We start from the raw sequence: 20,140 nt of genomic DNA, 5'->3' as shown, positions 1-20,140 counted from the left end.
CTAGGCAACTTGCCCAGGATGTATCCTAGATGCATCTTCATAAAAGATGAAAACAAGCAGATGATATTTCATAAATACTTTAAAATATGTGGCCGGGTTCTCCAAGCCAGAGTTCCCTTACTCGTAAATGAAGAGAAGGGTAGTTCTTTCCATGTATTAGCTCATTTAATCCTAACAAGAATCTCCACAGGATAATAATAAATGAGATAATATGTGTAAAGTGATTGGAACAGTACCTGGTACATAGTAAGCCCTTGTTTTTATTGACGTGCAGAGTAACTGCTAAGTGCAGTTCCTAACAAATGGAAAGATTGTTGGCAGCTTTTATACACCTGGAAAAGCTTGGCTATAACTAAAAAACTATGAATATAACCGAGTTCAAGGTTTAGTCTTACTTTTTAGGCAAATCCAAACCCCTTATCTTATTGTCCATCTGGTCCCTTTCCCTGTACTCCTTGGAGCTACTATGGTTCACTTTCAAGGGAAAATATCAAGGTCAGATGCAAGGAACTGAAGAGAGTTCAAGTATTTTTGTTGGAGCTGTTAGCATTCTTTTCTCCTGGTGTGAGTGCCCGGGGGTTAAGTGACTATTGCGGTTTTGCAGAGCAATGTGGGGCTATCTAGGGGGCAACAAGAAACACTGGCCCCTTTCCTAACTTTGATTTTGGCATCCAAATCAGTGTTCCCATTTCTGGCCCTCACAACAATACCTGTCCCACGTTCTGCTGAAAGACAGTGTAAGAATGAATGGAATGTCTGCAAAGTGGGAATGACACTGTCACTGTCATCGAGGACTTTTACTAAGAGCCTCCCTCCTTGGTTCCAGCCCTAAGGTTATATATACGATAGCCACAGAAGCTGGGTAATTAAGAAAGATCGACCCTGCTCTTGAAGCTATGCTTTGAAGCGTGGTCAAGAAACATCAGTGCTGATAAACCACAGCTGTTTGCAGCTCCCTTTCTAAGGCTGTTAAGGTTGCACCGGGCTCTCATTTCCGTTCGTTTTTGACTTCTCGACCTTTATGCCCAGTCAGGTATCTCCTCTCCCTCTTGTGTCTTAGCATAGTCGATCTCTCTCCAATGGCTTCACTGCCTTCTACAAATGTGCTCAGGTCTCCCCTACCCTAAACAAAACCTCTCCGAGCTGGGCTGTCATCCTCAACACCTGGTCCATCCTGCCCTTCGTTCACCGCCGCCGTCCTCACGCGCTGCCCAGCGGTTTCCTCACACGTGCTTTGCGCTGCTCTTCTCCATGTTTCTGACCTGCTCCTTGAATTAATACTCGTTTAAGGGCGACCTCCAATCACCACACCCACTGGCTGCTTTTTCATCCGGTCCCCTCAAGTGGGATTTTGACACCCTTCCTCCTCTGGCTTTTGCACCTGTGTGCCCTGCCCTGTTTTCCTTTGCTTGGTACCAACTATTCGCCTCTTGTTAGGACTACGTGTATGTAAATGACATTTTTCAAGATTCTCTTTTTGATCTTTCACACTCTCTTGCTACACTCATTCACCCCTTGGTGGTGTCATCCTCTTTCACGACTTGAGAAGTGGGCCAAATCAGTTAATTTTTATCAGTTTATTTTTATCTATCTATCTATCTATCTATCTATCTATCTATCTATCCATTTATTTCTTCAGTTGCTATTGCTTCAGGATCGGCCAAATCAGTTAACAGTGATCTCTAATTCCCAAATCTACTTAGAACTCATCTCCTGAGGTGTAGGCCCCTGTTTTCAACTGTGCACTCAGTTGGGGTGTCAAAATTAATATTTCCCAAAGCCACCCATCCCCTGGAGATCAGTTCTTCTGCTGGCTCCAAGCTAAACCTGGGATCCCATTCTCTTTCACCTTCTACTTTTAATTCGTTGCCAGGAACAATGGAGAATTTCATTATGATTTCTCCTCCCCTTTCTATTAGCACTACCTTGGTCAGTGCCACCTCACACCTGGCTTGGACAATTCCAGTAGCAGGTTTTTGATGAGTTTTGTCGCCTTCGGTATCCCTGTCCACCTGTCCTGCACACCATCTCTTGATTGATCTTAAAGTCTTACATGGGTCTTGTTACATAAGTCTCATTACCAACTAAGTCAAGTTCAGTCACCTTAGTGGGATATTCAAGGCCTTTACAATCTATCCCTATCCTATCTCAGGTTAGCTTTTCAGACTAGTCAAACCATTCCCTTCTTATTCAACAACTCATTCCCTCACAGTACTTCATTCATTGGACAATGAATTAGTGAATACCTCTTAAGGACCAAGCACTGTTTTTATATTATTTTATTTATTTTATTTTTTAATTTTAGTTTCAGGAGTACATTGCAGGTTTGTTACATGGATATATTTCAGGATGCTGGAGTTTGGGCTTCTATCGAACCCATCACCTGAATAATGAACATGGTACCCCACGGGTCATTTTTCAACCTTTCCTCTCCTCTCTCCTTTCTCTCTTTTGGAGGCCTCAGTGTCTATTGTTTTCACCTTTATGTCCATGTGTCTCCATTGTTTTGCTCCCACTTATAAGTGAGAACCCACAGTATTTGATTTTTCTGTTTCTGCATTAATTGACTTAAGAGGATGGCTTCCAGCTCCAGTTGCTACAGAGAACACGATTCCATTCTTACTTATGGCTGCATAGTACTCCATGGTGTATATGTACCACATTTTATTTATCCGGTCCTCTGTTGATGAGCACCTAGGTTGATCCCATAATTTTGCTATAGTGAATAGTGCTGTAATACACATACGAGAGCAGGTAAATTTTTGGTAGAACAATTTATTTTCCTTTGGGTACCTACCTATAAATGGGATCGCTAGGTTGAATGGTAATTCTATTTTTCTTTCTCTGAGAAGCCAAGCGCTGTTTTAGATACTGATGATATGCAATGATGAACAAGACCCACAAAATCTCTGTAGTCATGGATTTTACATCCCAGTGGGCTTCAGAAGTAGACTTTGTGTTTGGTAACATCAGTAACCTAAAGAGAATTGCATGAATTTTACTACTTACTACATTCCCATTTTCGAATTCCACTGCATTCATCAACTTTTGCTGCAATCACAAACAGGCCTAAAATCTCAGTGTTCTAAAACAGCACGTATTTCTTTCTCACTCACCGGACTCACGGATATGTAGGTAGGCTGGGGCTGATATGCTTCAGTCTGAAAATTAATCAGCGTTCACACGTTATTCTCATAGTGAAGGGTAGAAACTCCCAGGGGCATGAATGGAAGCATACAATGTGTCTTCAGGTTTAGGCTCAGAACTAGCTCTTCTGCTCTGATTCCTCTGATCAAAGAAAGTCTCATGGTCCAGGCCAACATTACTGGGTGGGACAGCATACACCCCTATGGCGGGGGAAGGAGAAATATAGTCTGCCACACCTACAACCTTCAAGGACAAGCTGAAATCCTTTCTTTCTAATGTATTTTTTTAGAAGTTGTAGGGATTGCGGTATATATTCTTCACATATTGTGGTTTACTTATAGTTAATATGTATCTGATGATATAAAATGTAAGAATCTTGCAACTGTATAGTGTATTTTCCAGCCCTATCTGTTATGCTGCAGTTATTATATGTAATACATTATGTATATTATGCACTCCAAAATATAATATTTTAATTTTTGCTTTTTAAAACATTTATTTATTTTTAAAAGAGATGGGGTCTCCCTGTGTTGCCCAGGCTGGTCTCAAACTCCTGGGCTCAAGGAATCCTCCTGCCTCAGCCTCCCAAAGTGCTGAGATTACCAGTGTAAACCACCACGCCTGGCCAGAACACACTTTTTTTTTTTCTTTTTAAGACAGGGTTTTGCTCTGTCACCCAGGCTGAAGTGCAGTGGCATGATCATAGCTCACTGTGCTCTCAGCCTCCTGGGCTCAAGCCATTCTTCTACCTTGGCCTCCCAAGTAGCTGGGAACACAGGTATATGCCACCATGCCCAGCTAGGTTTTTAAAAATTTTTAAAAATATTTATTAATTTATTTTTGAGACAGAGTCTCACTCTGTCACCCAGGCTGGAGTGCAGTGGTGCAATCAGAGCTCACTGCAACCTCCACCTTCCAGGTTCAAATGACTCTTCTACCTCAGCATCCCGAGTAGCTGGTATTACAGGTGTGTGCCACTGCACCCGGCTAATTTTTTTGTACTTTTACGAGAGACAGAGTTTTACCATGTTGGCCAGGCTGGTCTCAAACTTCTGGCCTCAAGTGATCTGCCTGCCTCGGACTCCCAAAGTGCCGGGAATATAGCCATGAGCCACCGCACCCTGCCGGTTTTTTAATTTTAATTTTTTATTTTGTAGAGACTGGGTCTCCCTACGTGGCCCAGGCTGATCTTGAACTCCTGGGCTCAAGCGATCCTCCTGGCTTGGCCTCCCAAAGTGTTGTGATTACAGGCGTGAGCCACTGCCTAATTTTTGCTTTGAATAATCATATGCATTTTATAAAATTAAGAGGAGAAAATAATCTTATGTGTATACGCCATATTTACCATTTCCTGTGCTCTTCTTTGTTTTCTGAAGATCCAGATTTCCATCTGTTATAATTTGCCTTTATCCTGAAGAACTTTCTCTATTTAGCATTTATTTTAGTCTAGGTCTGCTGAAAACAAATCTTCTTTCTCTTTATTTTTGTCTGAAAGTGTGTTTATTTTGCTTTCATTCTTAAAGGATAGTTGAGCTAGATATAGAAATTGATGGTGATAGTTTTTTTTTTTCTTTTTCAGTCTTTAAAGATGTTGTTTCAGCCATCCTGGAATCCTTTTTTTCTGCCTATTCTCTACTTTCCTTCACTCTGTAACCAATTGCCTACACTGGGAATCTCCTTCCTTAAAGCCTCTTCTTTTCAGCCCTATGCCTACTTTGTTTAGAGACTCATTCTCTGGTTTTATCCAGGAGAAATTGTAATATGGGAATATACTGAAAGGGGAAGGGGCACAGCTGACCCTGTGGTTCTGTAGGCAGAAGAGACAACGATGTCTTCATTTCAGATGATATGCCTGTATATCCAGACCATCAAAGTAAGCCTACTATTAGAATTAAATAAGAAAATTTTATTAAATAGGCAGATAAAAGTGAATTTACAAAATTAATATCTTTGAGCTAGTAGTAAAAAGTTGGAAGCTAAAAAGTTTTATATTTCATTCATACATTAAAAATTATAACGTATTGGCCAGGCGTGGTGGCTCACGCCTGTAATCCCAGCACTTTGTGAGGCCGAGGCAGGCAGATCACGAGGTCAGGAGATCGAGACCATCCTGGCTAACAGGGTGAAACCTCGTCTGTACTAAAAATGCAAAAAATTAGCCAGGTGTGGTGGCGGGTGCCTGTAGTCCCAGCTACTCGGGAGGCTGAGGCAGGAGAATGGCGTGAACCTGAGAGGAGGAGCTTGCAGTGAGCAGAGATCACACCATTGCACTCCAGCTTGGGTGACAGAGTGAGACTCCGTCTCAAAAAAACAAAAAAAATTATAACGTATTTAGAAATAAATATGTTATTTAGCTTGTCTTTTGTTTATATATTTTTCTATAACTGTCAATTATTATTAACATAAAGCATGAATAAACGGAGAGATAGCTCATGTTCTTATATGGGAAGATTTAATTTTAAAAAATTGTCATTCCCAGTTATTTTAATTTGATTCCAATAGATTCCCCATTTTTCAGAACTACATACAATCATTACATAGTTCATGTGAAAGAATAAATGTTGAAAAATCAGTGGATGAGAACAGAATTTGAAATTGAATTAATGAATATATGGGAATTTAATATAAACAAAGGTGGCATTTCAAGCCAGGCCAGAAGGGATGACTTATTTAATAAACAATGCTAACTAAGGACTATCCATTTAGAAAGAAACAAATGTAGAATTTAATTTGTATTATATGAAAAACAAAATGCCAAATAGGTTAAGGTGCAAGGTACAACATTAAATAATAAAAATACTAGAAGAAAATTCAAGATAGTATTTGCATTATTTGGGGGGTAACTTCTTAGTAAGATAGAAAAAACAGGAGCAATAAATGAAGGAATATGATAGAAAAAATATATAATATGACTTTATGACTTTATATATGTGTATGTGTGCATATATGAGTGTGTGTGTGTATATATATTCGTATTTGACTACATACAATTTAAAAATAATTGTGTAGCAAAAGACACATAAAATAGAATCCTGCTTTGGAATCTTCACAGAGAAAAATAAATAAATAAATATAAAAACAACAGACACACTAAATAGAATTCAAAGACAAATAATATACCAGGAAAGATACTTACAGCACGTATAGTGGATACATATGGTAAACCACTCTATTATACAAATCCTATTAATAATTTTTCTAAAAAAGACAGCCCAGTGGAAAAATGGACAAAAGGATAAGTGGCCAAGATGGCCATATATTCTCATGCCATTTCTGAAAAGCATCTGTCCAACTAGGAGCCAGATTTCTGAGCCTCTGCCCTCCCCATTTAATGATGTCATGTGACTAGTTCTTGCCAAGGTAAGTGATTGTGTCATTGCCAGCGTCAATGAGGTTAAGGAAAGGGTGTCACTTTTCTATCCCCTTTTCCCAAAGCTCCAGGGAATGGTGAAACCACAGGATGAAAGGAGCCCACACCCCCGAATCATCTCCTGGAAACCTGCCCACTAAACACCCTCGTTGGACTGTTACATGAATAGGAAATAAAAAGTTTGAGTTTTCTTTATTTTTGAATTACATTACTCTAGCAAGTATAGTATATGAACACAAAATTCATAGAAGTGAATTACCCAGTAGTAAAGGAACATATGATTAGAGATTTAACCTCCATAGCGGTCAAGAAAATGCAAATGAACAGAGATATATCATTTTGAAGAATCCATTAAATTTGCAAAAATTAAAAGCCCAGTAATATCTAGGACAGTTAAGATGCAGAGAAATGGATATTGCTGGTGGAAATGCACAATGCTATTACACAATCTTTGGGGGAAGTAATCTGACAATGTTTATTACAATTGAAAATACATATTTATTATACAACATCTCATGTCATGTATATTTATTTTTGTGTTTCTTGCCAGAAATGTGTAACTTTAATCTAATCAAGCCCCTAGACCTAACTTTCAGTTTCAGAAATAGCGGAAGTAAAGAGAAAAGTTAAATGATTTAATGGAAAGAAATGATCAGAGCAATCCAGAATGTGGGACATTCTACAAAATAACTTGGCTGGTCACCTTAAATGCCAATGTCTTAAGAAAAAAAATGAGAGGACTCTTCTTCACTAAAAGAGACCAAGGGGTGTAAAACCCAAATGTAGTACATTAACCTAGACTGAAACCTGGTTAGCAAAAAGAGAAAACTGTAAAGGAGATTCTTAGGACAATTGGAGAAAATTTGAATATGAACTGAATTATTAGATGATATTATGAAAAGATTTTACATTATCTTAGATATGGCAGTGGTTTTATAGCTGTGTAGAAGATAATCTCTATTCCTAGAGAGGCATGCTGAAATATTTAGAAGTGAATTGTCATAATATTCAGGTGTGAATTATCAAGTAGTATAGCAAACATATGAATTATGCATACTTACAGAGATAAATCACACACATATATTCGATCTAGCAGTCCCATCTTTGTGAGCTTCTTCTACAAAATAACTGTACTAACACATAAGAATGAATGTGCAGGGGTGCCTGTTGCCTAACTGTTTATTATGACAAGAAGTTAAAAACAACTGGAGTGCCCATCAATAGCAGAAGGTGAAGAAATTAGGACACATTCATGCCATGGAATATTATACAGCAACTAAAAAGAATGAGTATGACTTGTCTGCACTGATGTGAAGAGATATGCATGATCTATTAAGTCACAAAAATGTTATAAAATAATAGTGTATTATAAATCCATTTTATATAAGGTGATATTTATATAAAAACAAACCATACCCTCCCAAACTATCTACCTATAGATTGATCAATCATCTATCTATAGATTGATCAGTCATCTATCTACCTATCATCTGTGTGTGTGGAAATATAAATATCAGGTGTGAACACTGGTGGCCTTAAAGAAGTAGGGGGAGAGTTTTTTTTTTAATCTGTATTATTTTACTCACTACAATTAGTGTGAGTGACAATTTAATTTCTTAAACACCTTAGGAGATAAATTTTGATCTGCCTATGACACCTTTTCCTGCTTTCCATCACTGTTATGGATTTATTCTTCTAAAATGTCATTTCTTATCATTGCAATGGGATTTGGGGAGAGAGGGTGAGTTAATGCATGCTCAGTGCATCATCTCAAACCTGGGTCCCTCCCACTGCTCTCTCGAGCTTCTCTGTAGTCATGTAGTTTCTTCTTCCTGAGGCACTCTTACCTGCACATAGAGTTTCTAGCTAGAAGTAGTTGATCTGGGAACTCCTTCATGGAACTGTTTAAAGTTTAAGCATTGAGGCATCATATGAACTCCTGGACTTGGTTTGTTTGGGGAAGGAAGAGGAATGAACTGTGACCAATCCCTCTTTTCAAAATTCCTCCATTCTCTTAAAAGAGATGCATTTGGTGGAACAACATTTCCAGCTGGTCTGATAATATACAGGCTCTCTGTTGGAGATCCACAAGAGATCTTTGCTCTTTCTGTTAGCAGCACTGACCAGAAGCCTTCTGAAGCCATTAACCTACTTTCTAATTGGCACCTGCTGCCTTGGTGTAAGTTATAGGGACATATTTATAGCAAGCAGTGGAGTGAAAGAGGATAAGCCAACTTAAATTACCAATCATAGAATTGGCACAACACAGGTGGCTGGCATGCCTGGGTTAGGTAAGTAGGTCAACTGTTTCGTTTAGGTGCATACAGGTAGTTTGTTGAGGGTGAATTTTGAAAGAACACAATCCCTAGGTTTGGTAATGTGTGTGTCAGAGGAGAAAAAGGAAATGTCTCAGAGCATAGCTGGAGGTGGAGATTTCTCCTATGGAAACGATGGAGAATGTATTGTTCCCAGTGCTGGATCAGGAAGGAGCCTCTGGGAATCATTGTGTGCAGCGCTCTATCTGGACACAGACAGAGGTGAGGAGCTTCCTTTTTCAATAACTGAAGGACAGAGATGCCACTGCTTCTACGGAAATGGTTTATGTCATAAAAAATACATTTTCTCTTCATAAATGATCAAAAATGCACATTAGGTAAAAGTGGGACTTGGAAAGACTATAATTCTGGTCCCTTTTTTATTTTTTTAATGGTCTCACTCTGTCGCCCAGGCTGGAGGGCAGTGGCATGATCATGGTTCCTTCGAACTCCTGGGCTCAAGCAATCCTCCCATCTCAGTCTCCCAAGGAGCTAGGACTACAGGTGTGTGTGACATCATGATTGGCTTAATGTTTAAATTTTTTTGTAGAGACGGGATATCACAATGTTGCCCAAGCTGGTCTCGAACTCCTGGCCTTCAGGAATTCTCCTACTTTGGGCTCCCAAAGTGTTTGGATCACAGGTGTGAGCCACTGCGCCCAGCCTTGGTCCATTTTGTCATCAAGACACTCATCCTGGCTGCTTGTGTGTCCCCAGAAGAAACAAAGTGAAGGATAACAGTAAAAGCACCAAAGAAACCCACTTAGGGCAGCCCCAAGAGCAAAGGTGGACAGCACCAGTGAGAAGGCATGACTGTTCCCTCTTCCAGGCTGTTCCAGCAATGCTTAGCCCTGCCTGACTCCACAAATTACCTGCCCCCAGAAGCCAAGAAACTGCCCTCTGCTTGAACAGCAAGTTCCCAAGCCCCCACTCTGCATGACCACACCCCCCTTGAATCTTGGATTCCCTATTATCCTTCCCACTTGTTACCAGAACAAATTTGGACCAGGGACGTCTAACTTAAAGCTCTCATTCACTCTTTCTCCTGCACCTGGAGTCTGGGTCAGGTTTAGAGATTTGATGTGGTATTTTGTTCTTCTAGTTTCACATGTTGGTATGATGCTTGCCTACTGTTTGCACATCCTTGGACTTATCTTTCACTCACATAGTTTTCCCTGTGGGCAATGTGTACCCTAGGGCATATAAACTTCCCTTATGCAGCTTTTCAGCAACACAGATCAGCCGTCACCATGTCTTGCTTTGAAATGGCTCTTAGAGTTTATAAAGCACTTATGCATATATTGGCTTGATTTATCTTCCTAGCTACTTCTAAGGTCAGTGATAGTATCCAGTTTTTAAAATAAGGAAATTGAGGCATAAGAAGGTTAGGCAATGTCTTAAGTCTACTCACCCAGTCAGTGCTGGGTTGGGGTCAGGATCCAGGTTTTCTGGCTCTTCATCTTCTGCCCTCTGGTCTCTCAGCTCTAAGACCATCCTGCTCCATTTGGAGCTAAAGATCTCCAAACTCCACTCTTAGGCCCCTCACCAACTGACTTCCTTTTAGGTTCTGTCAATAGGAAGCATTCAGGGAAGACTGGCTAGGTAGGAAGTGGACAAAAAAGGCTTTTTTTCCCCCTCAGTGTCCATTTGCAATCAGTGTTGCTCTCATAGCAGCAGGGAGAAGGTTCTAGCTGCCCTCTGTGTGACTGTTCCCAGCACCTGCCATGCTGTGCCTGTTCAGTGATGTCCATGGCAGCTGGACCATGTCCCCTTTGCAGTTGTACAGCCAGGCGGGCTATCCTTTTTTTCTCACCCTGAGCCAGTGCTTCTGGACCATTCGAGCTTCTGTGGGGCACACTTCCTGCCCCATGAGTGACTGGAATATCCACTGGGTTGTGCTGCCAGCTCAGACATCCAGGGTATGGCCAGACTTCCTTTTTAGAGGTACAGGTACCAGCTAGACTGAAGACTCTCCTTTAAATATGAGGGTCCGCCACTATCAACACCCTACTTAGAGTCTAGGCACTAGCAGTACAAAATGTCCCCCTGAAGTTCTGATCTCCAGAACATGGCACCCTGTTCTCAGAGGCTGCAGTACTAGCTGTGTAGAGATTTCCCTCAGCTGTTTAAGTGGAACCCCTACAACACCAAGGTCCTGGTAGCAATATTCCTTCCCTTTTGTTCTCTCAGCCTGGGATGGTAGTTTCTTCCTGGTGTGAGTAATTTCAGGGTTATCTTAGCATCTGCTTTTTGTTCTTTCAGTCTTCCAGTGCCTGTGATGAATCCGTAATTACCTGTGGTTGCTTGCAGCAGAGTGGCCCGGAAGGCAAAGCCTTAAGAATGCAGCTGGCTGCTTCTGATGGCGCTGGAGAATTTACAGAGGTGGGAAAGTGACAAACTCAGGTCTTTAAGCCCCCAGCTCTGTTTCTTGGTAGAATAGCCCACAATCTCTAGAATTTATATTATAAACCTACTTATGATTACTTAAATAACCCAACAATTCCACCTTGAGGTATATACCAAAGAAACATGGAAAAATATGGCCCTACAAAAACTTGTACAGGCATACTTTGGAGATATTGCAGGTTCCAGACCACCGCAATAAAGCGACTATCACAATAAAGCGAGTCATACGATTTTTTTCCTTTCCTGTGCATATGAAAGTTTTAAGTTTCTTATAGATTCTGGATATTAGACCTTTGTCGGATGCATAGTTTGCAAATATTTTCTCCCATTCTCTAGGTTGTCTGTTTACTCTGTTGATAGTTTCTTTTGCCGTGCAGAAGCTCTTTACTTTAATTAGGTCCCATTTGTCAATTTTTGGTTTTGTTGCAATTGCTTTTGGCATCTTCATCATGGAATCTTTGCCAGGAACTTAAACAAATTAACAGACAAAAAACAAACAACCCCATTAAAAAGCTGACAAAAGACATGAACAGACATTTTTCAAAAGAAGACATACATGTGGTCAACAAACACATGGAAAAATGCACATCATTAATCATTAGAGAAATGCAAATCAAAACCCACATGAGATACAATCTCACACCAGTCAGAATGGTTAGTATTAAAAAGTCAAAAAATAACAGATGCTGGTGAGGTTGCAGAGAAAAGGGAACATTTATAAACTGCTGGCAGGAATATAAATTAGTTCAGTCATTGTGGAAGGCAGTGTGGCAATTTCTCAAAGAACTTAGAACAGAATTACCATTTGACCAAGCAATTCCATTATTGCGTATACATCCAAAGGAATAGAAATCATTTTGCCGTAAAGACATATGCACTGATAAGTTCATTGCAGCACCACTCATAATAGCAAAGACATGGAATCAACCTAAATGCTTATCAATGGTAGACTGGATTTTTAAAAAGTGGTACATATACACATGGAATACTACACAGTCATAAAAGGGAATGAGATAATGTCCTTTGCAGCAACATGGATACACCTGGAGGCCATTATCCTAAGGGAACTAATGCAGAAAACCAGATACTGCATATTCTCATTTATAAGTGGGATCTAAACATTGAAAATACATGGACACAAAGAAGGGAACAGACACCAGAGCCTACTTGAGGGTGAAGGCTGGGAGGAGGGAGAGGATCAAAAACTACCTGTTGAGTACTATACTTATTACCTGGATGATGAAATAATCTGAACACCAAACCCCGTGACATGCAATTTACCTATACAACAAACCCACACATGTACCCCCAAACCTAAAACAAAAGTTAAAAGAAAAAAAGGTCTTGGGTAAATGTTTCTTCCAAGAACATCTACAAATGGCCAATGAACACATGAAAAGATACTCAACATCATTAGTTGATGTTGAGTATCAACATCATTAGATGTTGATACTGCATTAGAAAGTCATTAGAAAACTGCAAGTCAAATCTATGAATAAGATAATACATAATGCTCATTAGGACAGATATTACAAAAATAATAGCAATAAAATAAAAGTTATGTTTCTACTTATACTGTGGTCCGTTAAGTGTGCAATAGCATTATGTCTAACAAAACAAGCTTAATTAAAAAATACTTTATTGGTGGGAGCTAAGCTATGAGGATGTAAAGGCATAAGAATGACACAATGGACTTTGGGGACTCAGGAGGAAAGGGTGGGAAGGGAATGAGGGATAAAAGACTACAAACTGGGTTCAGTGTATACTGCTCAAGAGATGGGTGCACCAAAATCTCACAAATCACCACTAAAGAACTAACTTGTGTAACCAAATACCACTTGTTCCCCAAAATCCTATGGAAATAAAAAAAATTAAATACTCTATTGGGCTGGGGACAGTGGCTCACGCCTGTAATCCCAGCACTTTAGGAGGCTGAGGCAGACAGATCACCTGAGGTCAGAAATTAAAGACCAGCCTGGCCAACATGATGAAACACCGTCTCTATGAAATGGAAAACTTACCTGGAGTGGTGGCACACACCTGTAATTCCAGCTACTCAGGAGGCTGAGGCACGAGAACTGCTTGAACCTGGGAGGCAGAGGTTGCAATGAACTGAGATCACACCACTGCACTCCAGCCTGGGTAAGAGAACAAGCCTCTGTCTCAAAAAAAGAAAATACTTCATTGCTAAAAAATGCTAACAATCATCCGAGACTTCAGTGAGTTCTAATCTCTTTCCTGGTGAAGGGTCTTGCCTTGATGTTGATGGCTGCTGACTGATCAGGATGGTGGTTACTGAAGGTTAGGGTGGCTGTGGCAATTTCTTAAAATAAGACAACAGTGAAGTTTGCTGCGCCAGTTGACTCTTCCTTTCATGAAAGATTTCTCTGTAGCATGCAGTGTTGTCTGATAGTGTTTTACCCATACATTCTGAACTCCATTCAAAATTGGAGTCAGTCCTCTGAAACCCTGCCACTGCTTTATCAACTAAGTCTGTGTCATGAGATCTTTTGCTGTCATTTCCACAATGTTCACAGCATCTTCACCAGGAGGAGAAGATGCTCCTCAAGGGCTTTCTTTGCTCATCCATAAGAAGGAACCCCTTATTCATTCCAGTTTGATCATAAGATTGCAGAAATTCAGTCACATCTTCAGGTTCCACTTCTAATCCTAGTTATCTTCCTCTTTCTTCACTTCTGCAGTGATTTCCTCACTGAAGTCTTGAACCCCTCAAAGTCATCCATGAAGGGTGGAGTCAACTTCTTCCAAATTCTTGTTAATGTAGATATGTTGACCTCCTTGCATGAATAATGAGTGTTCTTAATGGCATCTAGAAAGGCAAATTCTTTCCAGAAAGTTTTCAGTTTACTTTGGCCAGATCCATCAGAGGAATCATCATTTATGGCAGTTAAAGCCTTGTAAAATGTATTTCTTAAATAATAGGACTTGAAAGTCTAAATTACTCCTTGATCCATGGGCTGCAGAATGGATGTCATGTTAGCAGGCATGAAGACAACGTTAATTTCCTTGTACAGCTCCACCAGAGCTCTTGGGTGACTAGGTACATTATCAATGAGCAGCAATATTTTGAAAGGAATCTCTTTTTCTGAGTAGTAGTTCTCAACAGTGGACTTAAAATACTCAGTAAACCATGCTGTAAATAGATGTGCCGCCCACCAGGCTTTGTTGTCCAATTTCTAGAGCACAGGCAGAGTAGATTTAGCATAATTCTTAAGGGCCCTAGGATTTTCAGAATGGCCAAGGAGCATTGGCTCCAACTTAATGTCATCACCTGCATTAGCCCCTAACAAGAGAGACAGCCTGTCCTTTGAAGCTTTGAAGCCAGGCATTGACTTCTCTCTAGCTATGAAAGTCCTAGATGGCATCTTCTAATAAAAGGCGGTTTTGTCTACATTGAAAATTTGTAGTTTAGTGTAGTGATCTTTAACAATGATTTTAGCTAGATCTTGGTAACTTGCTACAGCTTCTACATCAGCACTTGCTGCTTCACCTTGCACTTTTATGTTGTGGGGACAACTACTTTTTTTAAACTTCATGGAGCAACTTTTTCTAGCTTTGAACTTTTCTTTTGCAGCTTCCTGACCTCTCTTAGCCTTCACAAAATTGGAGAGAGTTTGGGCCTTGCTCTGGATGAGGCTTTGGTTTAAGGAAATGTTGTGGCTGGTTTGATCTTCTAATCCAGACCATTCACACTTTCTTCACATCAGCAATAAGTCTGGTTTACTTTCTTATTATTTGTCTGTTCACTAAAGTAACACTCTTAATTTTGTTCAAGAACTTTTCCTTTGCATTCACAGCTTGGATGACTGCTTGGCACAGAGGCTTTCAGCCTGATTTGCCTTTCTTACTAAACTGAATCGTTTCTAGCTTTTGATTTCAAGTGAGAGACATGTGACTCTTCCCTTCACTTGAATATTTAGAGGCCCTGGTAGGGTTATTAACTGATCTAATTTCAATATTGTTGTGTCTCAGTGAATACGAGGCCAAGGAGCGGGAGAGAGACAAGGGTACAGCCAGTGACACACAATCAGAACACACACAACATTTATCCATTCAGTTCATCATCTTGTCTTATGTGGGTGAGACTTGTGTAGCCCCAAAACAATTAACAATAGTAACACTAAAGATTAGTGATCACAGATCAACATAAAAGATATAATAATCATGAAAAGGTTTGAAATATTGCAAGAATTACCAAAATATGACAGAGACAGGAAGTGAGCCCCTGTTGTGAAAATGGCACTGACACGCTTGTTGCAGGGTTGCCACAAATCTTCAATGTGTGAAACACACAATCTCTGCAAAGTACAAGAAAGCAAAGTGCAATAAAATGAGACACACCTGTACACGAATGTTCATAGCAGCATTATTCATGAAACTCAAAAGGTGGAAACAACCCAAATGTCAATCAACAAATGAAAGAATAAGCCAAATGTGGTATACACATACAAGGGAGTATCATTCAGCTATAAAAAGAAACAGGACGGGAGCAGTGGCTCACGCTTGTCATCTCAGAATTTTGGGAGGCTGAGGCAGGTGTATCACTTGAGGTCAGGAGTTTGAGACCAGCCTGGCTAACATGGTGAAACCCATTTCTACTGAAAATACAAAAACTAGCCGAGTGTGATGGCACACGCCTGTAATCCCAGTTACTCGGGAGGCTGAGGCAGGAGAATTGCTTGAACGTGGGAAGCGGAGGTTGCAGTGAGCCGAGATCATGCCACTGCTCCAGCCTGAGTGACAGAGCAAGACACCGTCTCAAAAAAAATAAAATAAAATAAGATATCCACAATAGGCAATTTCACAGAGGTAGAAGTAGTGGTTTTTAGGGCTGGTGTAAAGGGGAGGATGGGGAGTGGCATAGCTTTGGAGGTGATGGGCATGTTTTCTAAATGATTTGTAGTAATGGTTGCACCACCCTGTGAATATACTAACAAGCCCTGGGTGGTGCACTTTAAATGAGTGAATTATATGGTATATGAATTATATTTTAATAAAGCTGTTACTCCCCCTCCCCCCAAAAAAACCTGAATAATAAGAGAATTTATTTCTTTTATAACAGGAAGTCCAGAATGAGGTCAATTTTACAGTTGATTCATTCAGTGGATTAACTGAATGTTAAGTAAAGACTTCAATTTCTCCATCATTTCACTCTTCATCTTCGATTACCTGCCCTCATGGTTTTAAGACAACTGCAGTAGCTTCAAACATCTTGGAGACAGAAAAACAAGAGAGTTCTTTCCTAATTCCCTTTATTTGGGGAGGAAAAGTCTTCTCCTGTCAGTACTCCCCAAGCTAATCATCTATCGTATCTCATTGATTAGAAATAGTCTCCGGCCGGGCATGGTGGCTCACGCCTGTAATCCCAGCACTTTGGGAGGCCGAGGCTGCTGGATCACCTGAAGTCAGGAGTTTGAGACCAGCCAGACCAACATGGTGAAACCCCATCTCTACTAAAAAAACAAAAATTAGCCAGGCATGCTGGCAGATGCCTGTAATCCCAACTACTTGTGAGACTGAGGCAAGAGAATTGCTTGAACCCGGGAAGCGGAGGCTGCAGTGAGCCGAGATTGCACTGTTGCACTCCAGCCTGAGCAACAGAGTGAGACTCCATCTCAAAAAAAAAGAAAGAAAGAAATGATCTCCTATCAAATACTGAACCAGTCCCAGGCAAGGGTACTGGGGTCACCAGGACTGACTTAGAACAAACAGATTTAACTCTGAGTCCTCAGGAAGAGAGATGGAACTGAACTGAACCAGGACTCTGTCACCACAGAAGAAGGGGACAATGGCTGCCAGATAGGCAACCCCGTGCCTGCAGAAAATGATAGAAAATTTTCTTGCAGGAAGAATAAAATCAGAGAGTTGACAGAGAATTTACATCTATCTATCTATCTATCTATCTATCTATCTATCTATGTATACATCGATCTGTTAAAGCAAACTAAATATGGCCTGAGAAGTGTAGGGTCCAGCCCTACAGGGCCTGTGGGTTTTCTGTTTGTGTGCGGAGACGAGTGATCTTAGAAAAATAGACACAAGACAAAGAGATAGAAGAAAAGACAGCTGGGCCCAGAGGACCACTACCACCAATGCGCGGAGCCTGGTAGTGGCCCCGAATGCCTGGACACACTGCTATTTATTGTATACAAGGCAAGGGGGCAGGGTAAGGAGTGTGAGTCATCTCAAATGATTGATAAGGTCAAGCAAGTCACGTGTCCACGTGACAGGGGGCCTTTCCCTTTGTGGTAGCGGAAGCAGAGAGGGAGGACAGCATACATCAGCATTTCTTCTATGCACTTATCAGAGAGATAAAAGACTTTAATACTTTCACTAATTCTGCTACTGCTATCTTTTAAGAACTTAAAAGGAGGAGCCAGGTGTACAAGCGGAACATGAAAGTGGACGAGGAGCATGACCACTGAAGCACAGCATCACAGGGAGACGTTCAAGCCTCTGGATGACTGTGGGCAGGCCTGGCTAATGTCAGGCCTCCCACAAGAGCTGGTGGAGCAGAGTGTTCTCTGACTCCCCCCAGGGAAAGGGAGACTCCTTTTCCCACTCTGCTAAATAACGGGTGCCTTCCCAGGCACTGGCGCTACCTCTAGACCAAAGAGCCCTCAAGCGGTCCTTATCCGGGCGTGACAGAAGGCTCACACTCTTGTCTTCTGGTTACTTCTCACAATGTCTCTTCAGTTCCTAACTCTGTATGGTCTGGTTTTTCTTTGGTAATAATAATACAAAGATTAATACTAAAAACTAATGATTTATAATATCCATATATAATCATCTCTATATTCTATTACTCATATAACTTTCTCTTATCCTAACTATTTTCTTTATTATATTGGAACAGCCTGTGCCTTCAGTCTCTTGCTTCGGCACCTGAGTGGCTTTCCGCCCACAGAGAAGGACTCCATACTTCTATATTTGAGTCCTTGTGGATGAACTGCAACCTAGCTTAATAGGCAGACAAGACTGAAAACCTAACTTAGTAGTATGCACCTGTAACAGTAGCTGAGTCTTGGCCCATCCCAGTGGCCACACTTCAACCACTCATAGACTGCTAAGTCTTCAAACTGTGTTCAAATAAGGCAAATGCCAACCTGTAACCAATCCAGCTCTTTCTCTACCTCACTGCTGATTTTGGTATATCATTTCCCTCTTTTATTTGTCTATAAATGTGTTCTGACCACGAGACATCCCTGGAGTCTGTGACTCTGCTGTGACTCTGGGGGCTGCCTGGTTCACAAATCATTCATTGCTCAATTAAACTCCTTTATATTTTACATCCACCCATCTACCTATCTACTTACCTACTATTATCTACTGTCATTTACCTATCATCTATCTATTATTTATCACCTATCAATTTAACTATCGTCTATCTATTACCTATCATCTACCTGTCTGTCCGTCCATCTATCTATTCATCTCTATCATTCATCTGCGTGCTTACCTATATACCTCTATGCACGGGTGCACAAGCACATAGATTTTAAATGACTATACTTTTGACTTCTTGTAACTAAGGAGTATGAATTTTACTTTTTAAAAAAAATCTGCAAAGACATGCATTTTCTTCCAAGTGTCTCAGGTATGGGAAGATTAGAAAGAGCCAATTCGGCTGGCATACTCCTCACCTCTGGGAGACAGTGTGGGCCTGTGCCACGTTGCCCACCTCTCCATCCTGGTAAAAGTGCTGACTACCCAGAAGCAGGCCAGGAGGAGGAAGTCTTTGGCTGAGGTCTCCTCGGAGTAGGGGGCACACCCTTGATCTTGGCATCGCTTGCCTCTCTAAAGTTTCTGATCCCTGTCTTGCCTTTGCAGACATTGGCAAACGGGCCACAAGAGCTGCCTCAGTCACATGTGGTTGTGTTTAACTCTATAGAACTTTGAACCAACCTCAAGCTGTGCCAGTGGGGAGATCAAAGTCAATAAAGTGTATGTATTTTATAAACGGTGAACTTTAGTGAAGAAACAAAACTCATTTAAGCCAAAGCCAAAGGGAGTGTTATGTTTTGACTGATGCATAAAACACAGAAAGAAGATTTCTTTCCCCGTGTGTTATTTGGTGTTTTTTTTAAAGACTGTTTATTAAAGTCCATACTTTAAAATAAACATAGAGAACTCTCGTGTTCTCTTTGTAAACATGTTGAGTCCTTTGAAGCCAAGGATAATGAGTATGATAACAGATACTGTTTATCCTCTCCTGGGCTCCATGTTTAGTTAGCTGGGTCTTGAAGACTCTTTCCTCCAGAGAGAGCTTTTCAGAATTGACTCTGTTAGAAAAGAGGGAGAGAGAGAAGACTTGGAGAGTTAGTATCTCTATTCAAAGTTCTCTGCCAACAAAGTCCTTCCCCTGGAGGACACATCCTGGGCCAAAGGCTTGTCTTCCTGGGCATCCACAGTCAAGCCAAAACCCACCAGGAGTGAAGTCCTGCCACCTGCCGGGATGTGCTGGGTCTCTTACTGGTCTCTCCACCCAGTGATGTGCTGGTAAACGTGGAACTGTCGGTTCTGTGGTGGCGGAGAGAGGAGCCCTCCTGTGTGACACTTGCCCATTTCTGCAGTGCGGCTCGTCTCATCGTGGCCTACGTCAAGCTACCCACAATCTGTCATGTAACCCAGAGCTGAGGATCAGATTGATGGGCCCAGTGGCTGGCTCCCCGGCAGGGGAGAGCCGGCCTCCAGCACCCAGACCTCTACCTCTGCCCTGGAATATTTCCTTCCTGGGCTTGGAAGTGAATGCACAACTTTGTCTCAGTAAATATTTATAAATGGCAGCTTCCTCTGCTGTGGGGAAACTGTCTTTTCTTTTTTTAAATGTCCCATCTCCTTGTGCTGGACAGACCCCGGCTTTCATTTTCTTGACTCTCCC

Source organism: Pongo pygmaeus, chromosome 8, assembly GCF_028885625.2.
Source record: "Pongo pygmaeus isolate AG05252 chromosome 8, NHGRI_mPonPyg2-v2.0_pri, whole genome shotgun sequence".
NCBI lineage: Eukaryota > Metazoa > Chordata > Mammalia > Primates > Hominidae > Pongo > Pongo pygmaeus.
This window is presented reverse-complemented; position numbering follows the sequence as displayed.